Source organism: Fukomys damarensis, unplaced genomic scaffold (genome assembly GCF_012274545.1).
Source record: "Fukomys damarensis isolate Sample0158 unplaced genomic scaffold, DMR_v1.0_HiC HiC_scaffold_15, whole genome shotgun sequence".
Classification (NCBI taxonomy): Eukaryota; Metazoa; Chordata; class Mammalia; order Rodentia; family Bathyergidae; genus Fukomys; species Fukomys damarensis.
Genome location: NW_022900927.1, coordinates 8,043,006 through 8,058,027, shown reverse-complemented (window position 1 = coordinate 8,058,027; position 15,022 = coordinate 8,043,006). Strand labels below are relative to the sequence as shown.

General features: G+C 40.3%; 1 pseudogene; it reads left to right on the top strand.

Moving 5' to 3' along the window:
• The first annotated feature begins 514 nt into the window (after positions 1-514).
• Positions 515-15,022, top strand: part of LOC104872211 — a 98,048-nt pseudogene continuing 83,540 nt past the window's right edge.

Genomic DNA, 15,022 nt, shown 5'->3' with positions numbered 1-15,022 from the left:
TTCTTAGACACATACAAACCACCACAACTAACCCAAGACGACATAAATATGCATAACAACCCATTAACAATCAATGAAAAAAATGACACATAGATAAAGAAGCTACCAACTAAGAAAACCTTGGGTCCAGATGTATTGATTCAATGCTGAATTCTACAAAACCTTTAAAGATGTTATTTCACTAACATTTCACATGCTCTTCAAAGAGATTGAAAGGGGTGAAGTGCTCCCAAATCCATTTATGGTAGTCAGTATCACCCTGATCCCCAAACCAGATAAAGATCCAACTAAAAATGAAAACTATAGGCCAATCTCCTTAATGAACATAGATACAAAAACCATCAATAAGATATTAGCAAAGAGAATGCAGCACATTATCAAAAAGGTCACACATCATAACCAAGTATGTTTCATCTCATTCATCCCAGAGATGCAAGGATGGTTCAACATATGTAAATCAATAAATGTAATATATTACATATACAAAAGCCAGGTCAAAAAACCATGCGAGATTATGTCAATAGATACAGGAAAAGCTTTTGACAAAGTCCAATACACCTTCATGACGAAAACCATTCAGGTATAGAAGGGCCATGCCTCAATATGATAAAAGTTACACTGTTATGGCTTGTATCTAGATAGTGCCCCTGCCCCAAAGACTCATGTAGTCATGGATGGGGCTTTTTCACAGGTAACTGAATATAGAGTATATGACTGATCATGATGCAACGCTAGGATTAAAGGTGGGTGATTACTAAATCAGCCCACTGACTGTTTTGGTATTGGTCTAATCCTAGTAGTCGGGACACAATGAAAAGGACAGAAAGAGACTTATCTCCCCTCTTACTGACTTTGCTAACTTCTGCTCACCATGGACTGTTTCTCCTGTGCAATGCCTGTTTGCCATGCCACCTTGCCTTGGAGCCAGCCAATTAAGGACTGAACTTCTACAAAATGAGCACAGTAAAACTTTTTCCCCTTTAAGTTTGAGTGTCGGGTATTTTGCCTCAGCAACAACAGAAAAGTAAGACAACTATATATGACAAACCAATAGCCAGCTTCACACTAAATGGAAGAAAATTAAAAGCATTTCCCATAAAATCAGGAACAAGACAAGGATTCCAGTATCACCTCTACTATTCAATAAAGTACTTGAAACATTAGCCAAAGCAATTAGATAAAAGAAATAAAAGGGATACATACAGGAAAGGAAGAACTCAAATTATCATTACTTGCAGGTGACATGATGTTCTACAGAGGACCCAAAACTCCTCCAAAAAATTTTTAGAATAAAGAACTTCAGGGCTGGGGATTTTGCTCCATGGTGCCGCCAGCTGAATCGCAAACACAAGGTCCTGAGTTCAATCCCCAGTATCAATAGAAAAATAAAGAACTTCAGCAATGTAACAGGTACAAGATCAACATACAAAATTCATTAGCGTTTTGTTCATCAACAATAAAGAGGATGAGAACAAATTATGAAAATACTATTCACAGTAGCCTCAAGAAAAGTGAAATATCTAGTAGTTAACATAACAGGAAATGAGAAACTTCTACAAAGAAAACTATAATACTCTGAATAAGAAGACTGAGATGGACATCGGAAAATGGAAGATGTTCCCTGCCCCTGGAGAGGCAGAATCAATATTGTCAAACTGGCCATACTCCCAATGTAGTCCGAATCAAATTACCCATAGCATACTTTACAGATCTTGAAAAAATGCCAAAATTCTTAAGGGACCAGAAGAGACTCAGCATAGCAAAAGCAAAAAAGTGAGATCAGGGAGTTCCAATTCTGGGTAACAGAGTAAACATATGTGTTTGTTGATAGCAATGAATGAAACTATAAAACCCAAACAGAGTGAATGAAATAGCTATGTGAAGACTTGGAAGTAAATACTATGTAGGCTGAGGAAGAAACTAGCTTATCAAACTGGCAGTGCCTTTATCACCTTTTTCCCTATCCAAAAACCCCTGGCCTGGGCAGAGAGGGTGCTAAGAAAATCCCTCTGTCCAAGGTGTGAAAAGGCGTCTCTTACAGCTCACAAAGAGAAAAACTGCTCCCTTTTTTTCTGTGTCATGCCCCAGGCCCCAAGCAACCCTGTGGTAACAATGGTACCAGCAAGAGCATAACAACACTAGCTGGCACGGTGGCACACACCTGTAATCCCAGCACTCGGGAGGCTGAGGCAGGAGGATCACTGTGAGTTCGAGACCAGCCTGGGCTACATAGTAAATTCCAGGTCATTCTCAACTACATAGTGAGACCCTGTCTCAAAAAAAAAAAAGCATAACAACACTGAAAGAGAAGAACACTCCTCATATACTGAGGATAGACTTTACTCATTTTTTTTCCTGTCCTATCACTTGGGCAGACTCAGTTATGGAAAGAGGAGTAAATGAAGAGTGAGCTTTCTGACTAGAGAACCAAAAAGACCTTCAGGATCTAGAAAACATTATGGATATAACAGAGAAGAAAAACTTGAGAAAGTAATAGTTAAGCTGTCTGAAACTCCTAGTTCTCCCGAGTTGAACATATATGTGGATTTAACCTCAAGCAGCATACAGATTCTCAAAACTAGAGATAAACCCCTATGTGGGTCACATTCTGGTTCCTGGGGAGTGCCCACACTGAGACTATCAACAGAAACAAAGTTGACACTGATGTCAGAATAGTGAATGAATTATCTACACAAATTATCTAACAGAGAAATATTTTTAAATCAGGTATTAAAAAGCTCCAACAAGCCGGGCGTCATGGCACACGCCTGTAAAAAAGCAGCTGAGGGGGAAAAAATAATGCATTATTTGTGAGAGGGAAAGTGTGAATAATTTGAATGACTGATGATTTCTCATCAGAAACTACAGAAGCCCGAAGGAGTAGAACAAGATCCTTAAAGAGTCAAACAGAAAATAACTGTAAAGTTTACATGAAATAAAAAGATATTCTCAATTGAAGGAAAATGATAATTTTTTTTGCCAGCTGTAAAAGAACTGCTGGATGAAGGTCTTCAGTCAGAGGGAAGAAAATACAGGAATCACAGAAGAGCAAGAAAAATGGCTAAGTATCCTGGTAAATACAATTAACTGTTCTCATCTTAGATTCCTTTAAAAATGTTTGGCAGAGCCAGGGATTTAGCTAAGTGGTTCCACCACCTGCCTCTCAAGTACAAGGTCCCAAGTTCAATCCCCGGTACCAGAAAAAAAAAAAAAGTAAGACTGAAACCAAGACCAGCATATGCTAGGCAAGTGCTCTATCACAACCCCAGCTAAAAATGTTTGACAAGCAAAAGTGAATGTTAATGGGCTGGGGATTTAGCTCAGAGGTACCATGACTGACTTGCAAGTGTAAGGTCCTGAGTTCAATCCCCAGTATTGAGGGGAAAAAAGCAAATGTTAATAATATTTTCTGTTAAGAAATATGTAGGTGTGTAATAAAAGGCAATTACAACATAAAGGCAGAAAGGTAATGAGACCCTTGTCATAACAATTCTCTATTATTTTCACCTGAACTCATAAAATAGTGCCGGGGAGTTAGCTGAGTGACATAATGCCTGTCTTGCAAGCACAAGGTCCAGAGTTTGTTCCCCTATGTCCCTCCAAAAAAATACAACAAAACAAAACAGGGCTGGAGATTTAGCTCAGTGGGTTCCACTGCCTACCTCCCAAGTGCAAGGTCCCAAATTCCATTCCCAGTACAAAAAAAAAAAAAAAAAAAAAAAAAAAAAAAAATTTCGGGCCTGGGGATTTAGCTCAGTGGTGTCCTCACCTGCCTCAGTCCTGAGAAGCAGAAGGTTCTGAGTTCAATCCTTAGTACTAAAAACCAAAACAAATATATAGTAAACAATAAAATACTTAGAGACTAAGTACACTGAAAATTTAAGCATGTATACCATAATCCCTAGAGCCATCACTTAAAAAGTAGCCAAAAGCACAATAAATTAAAACTAAATACTAAAAAAAAAGTTCAAACCAAAGAAAAAGGTTACAGAAGAATAGTAACAAGCAACAGAAAATAAAATGGTAGTTCTAAATCCAAGCCTATCAACAGCTAAAATATGAGACACAACAAAAAGTATTAAACTATATCAGAAAATAAAGGTCTCAGATCAATCAACTGAATGTCTCCCTTAAACTAGAGAAAAGAGCTGGGTGTGGTGGCTTGTGCCTATAATTCCAACACTTGGGAGGCTGAGGTAGGAGGATCTCTGAAAGTCTGAGGACAGCCTGAGCTACAAAGTGAGACCCTGTCTCAAAAACAAAAACAGGGTCGGGGATTTAGCTCAGTGGTTCTGTCCCCTGCCTTGCAAGCACAAGGTCCTGAGATCAATTCCCAGTACAAAAAAATATTGATAAAGAGGGCTGGGGATATAGCTCAGAGGCAGAGAGAACACTTGCATAGCATGAGTGTCCTGGGTTCTATCTCCACAACAGAAATGAAAAGGAAAGGGGTTATATAGATATATACATACATACACATACACACACAGATATATATATACATACACAAATGGCAGGGTATGCATGTAATCCCAGCAAATGGGAGCAGAGGCAAGAGGATTGTCAGCCTGGGTTACACAGCAAGTTCAAGGCTGGCCTGAACCACAGAGCAAGACCCTGTCCCAAAAAACAAACAACAGAAAACAAGTAAAAACTGAAAACAGCAAGGCGTGGTGGTGCACACCTGTAATCCCAGCACTCGGGAGGCTGAGGCAGGAGGATCACTGGGAGTTCCCTGGGCTACACAGTTCCAGGCCAGTCTCAACTACATAGGGAAACCCTGTCTCAAAAAACAAAACAAACAAACAAAAAAAAAAAAAAAAAAAAAAAAAAAAAAAAAAAAAAGAGGAAAACTAAATCACTTTTTTAAAGATCAGTATGATTTTAAGACTGATAAGGTAGATAAGCTGTGTAGTCCTACAACTCACTCTTTAAGGAAACTGAATTTATACTTAAAAGCCTTCCAGAAAAAAACCTCCAACTCCACATAATTTCCCTGGTGAATTATAAATATTTAAGAAGAAATAATGTAACACCAAATCAACACAGTCTTTTCCCAATATAGAAGATGACCACTTCCTAACTCATTTTATGAGTCTACCATTACCTTAACACCCACACAAGACAAGATCACAGAAAAGTTATATACTAGACTTGATCAAATTAATAAATTTATGATACATTCAACCATATGAGAGGATACCACATAGCAATAAAAAAGCACCAACCAATATTTCACTCTACCTTTTTAACAAAGTCTTAAAAAGCACTGAATAGAAAAAGACAATCTCAAAAAGCTACATATCATACAATCATTTATATGACATTATGACATTCGTTTTTTTTGGAGACAGGGTCTTGGTATATATAGCTCAGGCTGGCTTTGAAATCACTGTTCAGTCCAAGCTGATCTTGAATTCATGTCAGTCCTCCTGCCTCAGCATCGTAAGTGCTGGGACTATAGGCATGCAACACCTTGCCTAACTTATATGACATTCTTGAGTCAAAACTACAGTTGAGCAATTTGTCACCAATAACTTGAGTCACAAGAAATTTGAGTATAAAAACACCATGAGGAAGTTTTGGGGCACACGGAACCATTCCAAACCCTGACTGTGGTGGTGGTAGCAAAAATCAAGACATGTATTAAAATCATGTACACCAAAAAAAGTCAATTCTACTGTATATTAGTAATAATTTTTTTAATGCTAAGACTAACATGAGGAAGGAATTATGGACTAGAATAAAATTAACATTTTTGGTTGGAGCCCAATGTGGCCCCTGAGGCAGCAAGGAGGCGTTGGTGTCTGCTGAGGCTGGCAGACCGGTGAGGCGAGGCTGCGTGTCTAGGCCTCTAAAGACTTGGGTGTTTCAGTGGCAGCAGGACCTCTCCCCGTCGAAGGCCGCGGGCAGAGGAGGCGGCGCGGGTACGAGGAACAACAGATTCAAGAGAAAGTGGAGACCTTTCGGCTCACGTTGCTGGAGAAGGATGTGAATCCTGGGGGCAAGGAGACCCCAAGGCAGAGGCCAGCAGTAATGGAGACCCATCAGTTAGCAGAATTAAATGAGAAAAAGAATGAACGACTCCGTGCTGCTTTTGGCATCAGTGATTCCTATGTGGATGGCAGCTCCTTTGATCCTCAGTTTCGTGCTCGAGAAGCCAAACCTGCTCCTGAGCCTCCCAAACCTTACAGCCTTGTCCGGGAGTCTAGCAGTTCTCGCGCACCAACCCCAAAGCAGAAGAAGAAGAAAAAGAAGAAAGATAGAGGACGCAGGTCAGAAAGCAGCTCTCCTGGACAGGAGAGAAAGAAGAGCTCAAAGAAGAAGCACAGGTCAGAATCTGAGTCAAAGAAGAGGAAGCACAGGTCTCTCACTCCAAAGAGCAAACGTAAATCTAAAGACAAGAAGCGGAAGAGGTCTCGTAGTACAACACCAGCTCCCAAGAGCTGCCGGGCCCACCGTTCAACCTCTGCTGACTCTGCTTCTTCTTCTGATATTTCACGAAGTTGTTCTCGAAGTGCTGCAGCTAAAACCCATGTAACTGTCTTGACTGGACGAAGTCCTTCCCCTGGTTCAGGGTGCTAAGGGGCGGGAGATCTACCTTCTAGTGAATTAGGTACCTCAAATACACAATGACCTAACAGTCCAGAACTCCCTACAAAGCAGCCTAGCAGCCCTTATGAAGACAAAGATAAAAGACAAGAAGGAGAAATCTGCAGTTAGACTTAGTCCCTCTCCGGAAAGGAGCAGCACAGGCCCAGAACCACCTTCTCCCACTCCGCTCCTTGTTGAGCAGCATGGCGGCTCCCCACAACCTCTTGAGAAAACTTCCTTAAGTCAGGAGCCAGTGAACCCCCCATCTGAGCTAATCCCCAACTCCGGGCCATTCACCACCTAAGTCTCCTGAAAAACCTCACCAGTCACCTTCCTCAGAGAGCTGCTCACCATCCCCTCAGCCTACCAAAGTTTCTTGGCATGCCAGCTCTTCCCCTGAAAGTACTAAACTTGCGCCAGTTCCTGGCACCCGCAGAGAGATTTCTTCTTCTCCCACATCCAAGAATCATTCACGTGGCCAAGCAAAACGGGATAAATCACATTCTCATACCCCTTCTCATAAGATGGGAAGATCTCGTAGCCCTGCTAATACTAAAGGAGGGCGATCTCGGTCTTGAAACCCTACTAAGAGAGGTCATTCTATGCCAGGTCCCCTCAGTGGCGTAGGTCTCGGTCTGCACAGAGGTGGGGAAAATCTAGAAGTCCCCAGCGACGTGGTTGCTCTAGGTCTCCTCAGTGACCAGCCTGGTCAAGGAGCAAAAATACCCAGAGAAGAGGCAGATCTAGGTCAACAAGGCGAGGCAGATCACACTCAAGTAGATCTCCAGCCACCAGGGGCAGATCTCGTTCTAGAACACCAGCCCGGAGGGGCAGGTCTTGCTCTAGAACACCTCCCAGGCGCAGGTTGCAGTCTAAAACACCTGCCAGGCGCAGGTCACGGTCCAGAACACCAGCTTGGAGGGCAAGGTCTTGGTCCAGAACACCAGCTAGGTGCAGATCTAGGACCCGGTCACCAGTAAGACGGAGATCTCATAGTAGATCTCCAGCCAGAAGTGGTAGGTCATGCTCTAGAACTCCAGCTAGATGTGGACACTCACGCTCTAGAACACCAGCTAGACGTGGACGCTCACACTGCAGAACATCAACTAGACTCTGGATGCTCACGCTCTAGAACTCCAGCCAGGAGAGGAAGGTCTCGCTCTAGAACTCCAGCTAGACGAGGAAGATCTTGAAGTAGAAGTCTAGTTAGATGTGAAAGATCTCACTCTAGAACTCGACAAAGAAGAGGGAGGTCTGGCTCATCCTCAGATCGGAAAAACAAATCCAGAGCACCTCAGAGGAGGAGCAGGTCCAACTCAAGCCCAGAAATGAAAAAAATCACGCATCTCCTCAAGGTGGAGCCAGTCTCTCTCTCCACCATAGTCCAAAGCAAAATCTCACTTGTCTTTGAGGCAAAGCCTTTCAGAGTCTTCTCCATGTCCTAAGCAAAAGTCACAGACTCCACCTAAGCACAGTCACTCTGGATTATCCCAACCTAAAGCTAAATCTACAGCCCCAAGGCGAAGTCGCTCTGGTTCTTTACCACCTAAACAGAAATCTAAAACACCATCAAGACAAAGTGTTCCAGCTGACCTCCTCTCACTAAAGTGAAATCTGGAACACCACCCAAACAAGGGTCTGTAACGAATCCCCAGGCCATTGAACAATATGCAACGCCACCAAGACAGAGCGGGTCTGAATCATCACCTGACCCTGAGATAAAATGCAGGACACCTTCTAGACAAAGCTGTTCTGTGGCCTCTCCACCTCAAGTGAAATCTCATACACCTCCGAGACAGAGCACATCAGAGTCATCATCTCCTCAGCCCAAAGTGATACAGTAATCACGAAGAAGCCATCTGGTTCCTCTTCTCCAAGTCCTAGTAGGGTGACTTCTAGAACATCTCCAAGGCAAAGCAGATCTGTGTCTCCTTGCTCCAAGGTGGAATCTGGATTGTTACCAAGACACAGCCATTCTACATCCTCCTCACCAGATATCAAAGTGCATCCTGGAACTCTACTACAACTAAGTCAGTCAGGGTCTACATCACCGTACCCCAAAGGAAAGCCTCAGACTGTACCAGGGCAGAATCCTTCTGAATCAAAGTCACCATGTTCTCTGGAGAAGTCTAAAGACTCCGGAGCACAAAGTTGCTCCAGATCCTTCTCCCTCTGCCCAGGAGTAACATCTAGCACACCAGTAGGAGAGAGCTATTTTGACTCATACTTACAACATGAACAGTCTGAAATTTTGCTGGACCCAAGACCTGATACTAAAGGTACAGAAGTTAAACAGGGTCCTGTGGAATCTCCATCTCTGCCGAGTAAATTTCAAACACCACCTAAGGGTAGCTGGTCCAGATCTTCACCTCCAACCACTGAGCGGGCATCCAGATCTCCAATAAAACAAGATAGAGGTGAGTTGTCAGCAAGCCCTAGTTTGAAATCTGGAATATCTCCTGAACAGAGCAGGACCCCATATCCTGCACTGGACTCCACATCTCTTATGGGACAGAGCAGATTAGAACATTCTCTTGAATCAAAAGAGAAAACTAGCTTACCCGTTCATGATGTCACTACATCACCTTCCAGACCAAAGGACAAATTTAGTCCTCTGAAAGATAGGCCTGAGTCCTTGCCAGCTAAAGGAACGTTGTGGAGTTCAACCATTCAGAAGGTTGGGAAACTCAATCTGGGCCTTGAAGCCTGAAGTCAGTCAGCATCATGGGGTTCAGCCATCAACTAACAGACCAGGGGACGTGCATCCTCGCTCTGTCTGAGCCATGAAATGGTAAATGCACTATATTGAAATTTTGTTCACTGCAGACATGTTCCAGACTGCTTCGTGATTTCAATTTAATTCAAATGATTTAAGGGTGATAGATGAGTACCACAGGTGGTCAGTGTCCAAGTTGTGCTTGATCTTAATGTGTTGCTGATTGTATCAGTTGGGATAAAGCATTGTGGTTGATTTGATGAGCTGTTTCTCTGACGTTATGAAGAAGAGAATGTCTGTGGGTCGTTAGAGACACAGAAGCTAGGGTGCAAATACATCAGGAACATTTGGGTGATAACCCAGAGATTAAACCAAGGACAGTCTGACAACAAAAATAAAAATGAGAAAACACTTAAGCAAGACACAAGGACAGACTTCCAGTTCACCAATGGCAAACAGTAGGGCAAATGAGGATGAAAAGGCTGATAGTGAACCACCAGGACACCCTGAACTCAAAGCACAGGAAGTACCAAAACAGATCAATCAGGCTCTAGAAAAATTCAAAACAGAAATAATTTCCCAGATAACCATAGAGATAGTGAGCAAAATGGAAGTCGCAATTCGAGACTCTAGAGCAGAAACTGACAAAAAAATAGATGAGTTCAGGACCATGAGAGAAGCCATGAAGGCTCAGCATAAGAAAGAAATGGAAAAAATAAACGCCCAACACAGGAAAGAAATGGAATCCATAAAACAGACTCAAACATATATCCAGGAGATTAAACACTCAATTGAAAGTGTTTGCAACAGAATAAAAGAATGCGAAGATAGAATCTCAGATATAGAAGATAAGATTGCAGTCAGTGACCATGAAAAGAGAGATCTCTTAAAAACAGTAAGGGATCATGAGAAATCGAGCCGACAACTCCTAGATGATGCAAAGAAGAATAACGTAAGACTGATAGGAATACATGAAGTAGCAGGAGAAAATACAAATGACTTTAAAAAGCTGTTCCAAGAATTAATAACAGAAAACTTCCCAGAGGGGAAGTAAAAAAAATCTACACCTAGACATATAATAATCAAGATCCCAGAAACCCAACAGAAGAACAAAATACTACAAGCAGTAAGAGAAAAGAAACAAATCACACATAAAGGAAAGCCCATAAGAATCAAAACAGACTTTTCAACACAAACCCTTGGGGCAAGGAGAGCCTGGAATGAGATATTTCAAGTACTAAAAGAGAACAACCTCCAACCTAGACTGACGTATCCTGCAAAACTCTCTTTCAAAATGGAGGGGGAAATAAGACACTTCCACGACAAAGAACACCTGAGAAACTACATGAATACCAAACCAGCACTACAAGTAATTCTAAACAAGATCGTAGAAAAGACAATGAAAGCAACAACACCATGAGGCCCAACAGAGCAAAGCAAATAGGCAAGGCAAGAAATTAAAAGGAGAAGGTGAAAAAGTAAAAAGAGTCAACAAAAGGCCAATAACATGTCAATAATAAGTCAGTACATATCAGTTATAACCAGCAATGTCAATGGCCTCAACTCACCAGTCAAGAGAAATAGACTGGCAAAATGGAGTAAGAAGCAAAATCCAACAATATGTTGTATACAAGAAACACACCTAGTGCAAAAAGAAGCCCATAGACTGAAAGTGAAAAGATAGAAAACAATTCTCCATGTGACAGGAGCCCAGAAAAAAACAGGAGTAGCAATCTTATTTGCAGACAAAGTAAATTTCAAACCAAAACTGATTCTAGTATTATTAATGTAGGATGGTACCGTATCATACCTCTATGAATGTAAAATATCTAGTACCTGCTTTATGATACATAGTAGGGAGAGTGCTTTATCAGAGCTACATTTAATGATATTACTCTAGAATGTTCTTTCCAGATGATGATTAAGATGCTAATAAAAAAATGGTGCCAGGTACCACAACAGCAACAGAACTTTGCTGTTTTCTGGATATTGTTCTTTTGCTTTTTTGTGTGTGTGTGTTTTTTTTTTTTTAATGTAATGTGCTGAATGTCTATAATTTTGTTCAGATGACTGCAGAACCTGAAAAAGCTGTTGCTGCTATCGATGCATAACATACTGCTACTATTAGTCTTTTTATATAAATATAAATATATATACATATATATACATATGCACACACACATATATATATACATATATATATGTATATATATAAATTGAATTTTGGGAAACTTTAATGGTACTGCCAATTTTGGAAAAAGTCATCCCTATTTACTGTGTTGAACTGGCATTGTACAGAAATGGACAGCCATACTGGTATAGAAATGTTAATTTTTTTTAGTTTTACTTTTTTTTTCCCCCCATGTATTCAGGGGTAACACATCGTACTAAATATGTAAGGTCATATCTACGTGGGTTTGATTACAGAAACTAATAAAGTATTCTCTAAATAATGAAAAAAAAGAATAAGACTGTAAGAGCAAGAAGCAATTTAAAAATGGTCAGGGACCATTTTCATCTCCAGAATTAAGGATTATTTTAATGTTACATCATTGCCTTTTCTCTTTTACTTTCCTTTTTAGTTTTATTTTAGGATTCCCTGTTTTTAATGTTCATGTTCATACAGAGATTTCTTTAACTGAAATACCGAATAGTTTCTTTGGTGTGAAAAACTGTAACAGTACACAGGATCCTAATGAGATAATTAATAATGTGAAATAGGAAGTAAAGGGCTTAAGGTGTACGCAAAGTGGGAAGGGTGGGGGAAAGGTAATAAGGGAGAGGAAAAAAATATGACAAAATGAAAAAATGGAAATAAAGTGTTTGTAAATGGGGAGGGGAGGAGGGGGTGAAGGGAGGGCAGGGGCAAGGGGAAATAATGAGAATCAAGACCTATTATGTAAAGGTGCAGAATCCCAATGATGAATGTAATTGTATTGTATACCTAGATTGTACCAATAAATTCAATAAAAAGAAAAAAAAATTAACATTTTCAACAAAGGTACTTTCTCACTGACAGCTTCACAGTTTCAGTCTTTCATTAGTCCAATTATCACAAACACACAGAGCTGACCCAAAGCTTCATGAATACCAAGCCAGCACTCCAAACAATTCTAAACAATATCCTAGAAAAAGACAATGAAGATCATGACACCATGATGCTCAACAGAGAAAATACACTAGGCAAGGCAAGAAATTAAAGGGAAAGGGGAAAAAATTTAAAAACTCTAACCACAGTACAATAACATGACAATGATAAGTCAGTAAGTATCAGTTATAACCATCAATGTTAATAGCCTCAATTCACCAATAAAAGAAACAGACTGGCATAATGGATTAAGAAGCAAAATCCAACAATATGCTGCATACAAGAAACATACCTAGTTCAAAAAGAAACTCATAGACTGAAAGTAAAAGGATGGAAAACAGTTCTCCATGCAACAGGAACCCAGAAAAAAGCAGGCATAGCTATCTCATTTGCAGAAAAAGTAAATTTCAAGCCAAAACTAATTGAGGGACAAAGAAGGCCACTACATCCTTGTAAAGGGAACAATCAAAGAGGAAGAAATGACAATCATAAATATATACATAAATATATATATATAATATTTATATATATATAAAGCCGGGCGTGGTGGTGCACGCTTGTAATCCCAGCACTCGGGAGGCTGAGGCAGGAGGATCACTGTGAGTTTGAGACCAGCCTGGGCTACACAGTGAGTTCCAGGTCAGTCTCAACTACACAGTGAGACCCTGTCTCAAAAAAAACAAACAAAAAAACATATTATATACCAAATACTAGCAAACCCAACTATATAAAACAATTAAGGAACATGAAAACCAAATAAGCACTAATACAATTGTAGTCAACGAAATACTAGAACTGAACCAAGATTTTGAACAAACAGACTTAACAGATGTCTACAGTTTTCCACCCCACAAAACCAGAATATACATTCTTTTCAGTTGCACGTGTCGGTCTCCAAAATAGACCATATAGTAGCTCATAGAACATGTTTAAATGCAAAGGAATTGAAGTTATCCCGTGCGTAGTATCAAACCATAGTGAAATTAAACTGGAGATCAATAGCATAAGAAACCACAAGAACTTCACAAACACATGGAAATTGTACAACACTATCCTGAACAACCAATGGGTCACAGAGGAAATTAAAGAAATCAGACAGATTTTACAAAAAAAATGATAATGCCAATACAACATACAGCAATCTATAGGACACAAAGAAAGCAGTTCTATAAGGGAATTTCAAAGCAGTGAATGCCCACACTAGGAAAACAGAGCGAGCTCAAATAACCTGATGCTGATTCTTAAGCACCTAGAAAAAGAAGAGCAAGACAAATCCAAAGCTCCAAGGGAGGAAATTATCAAATCAGAGCAGAAATCAATGCAATGGAGACTAAGAGAATACAAAAAAATCAATGAATCGAGTTGGTTTTTTGAAAGAATAAATAAAATTGATAAACCCTTAGCCAACCTTACAAAGGAGGGAGGGAAGAGGTTCAAATCCATGCAATAAGGTATGAAAAAGTTGAAGTCACAACAGATCCAGCAGAAATCCAGAGGAGGACCTGTACTCTGATACAATGGAAAACACAGAAGAAATGGACAGATTTCTAGATACATATGAATTACTAAAGTTGAATGAAGATAAAGAAATTCTACACGCCCCAATTATAATCAGTAAAATTGAAAACATAATTAAAATTTTACCAAGATAGAAAAGCCCAGGCCCTGATGACTTCACTGCTGAATTCTACAATACATTGGAGAACTACTGACTGGCAAAGAAACAGACTGAGGATTAGAGGAATAGATTAGAAGATGTAGAAACAACTCCAGAGGTACTTACCTCATCTTTGACAAAGCAGACAACCACCCTCACTGGAGGAAAGATAGCCTCTTCAATAAATGGTGTTGGAAAAACTGGATTTCAACTTGCCAAAGATTAAAACTAGACCCTTATCTCTCACCATGCACTAAATTAAAATCCAAGTGGATTAAAGATCTAAATATTAAAACAGAAACACTAAACTTGCTGGAAGATAAGTTAGGTAGAACTCTCCAAGACAATGGCATAGGAAAAGACTTCATGAACAAATTCTTAATAGCATGGGAACTAGCAAAAAACCAACAACTGGGATTTCACATAATTAAAAAGCTTCGACACTGCAAAAGAAACCACCAACAGAGCTAAGAATCAACCTACAATGTGGGCAAAAAAATTTACCAGCTGATCCTCAGACAAAGGTCTACTATATAGAATATGTAAAGAACTCAAAAGGGCCGGGCATGGTGGCACACGTCTGTAATCCCAGCACTCGGGAGGCTGAGGCAGGAGGATCACTGTGAGTTCAAGACCAGCAGGGGCTACACAGTGAGTTCCAGGTCAGTCTCAACTACCTAGTGAGACCCTGTCTCAAAAAACCTCCCAAAAAGAAAAAATAAGGACCCAATCCAAAAATGGGCATCTGAAATGAACAGACATCTCTCAAAGACATAGAGATAGCAAATAAACATGAAAAACATTCAATAACACTGGTGAGTCACAAGACACAACTGAAAATAATACTGAGATTCCACCTCACCCTAGAAAGAATGGTTGCTATCAAGAAGACAACCTGGGGCCAGGGATTTAGCTCAGCGGTTTGGTGGCCTGCCTTGCAAGCGCAAGGACCCGAGTTCAATCCCCA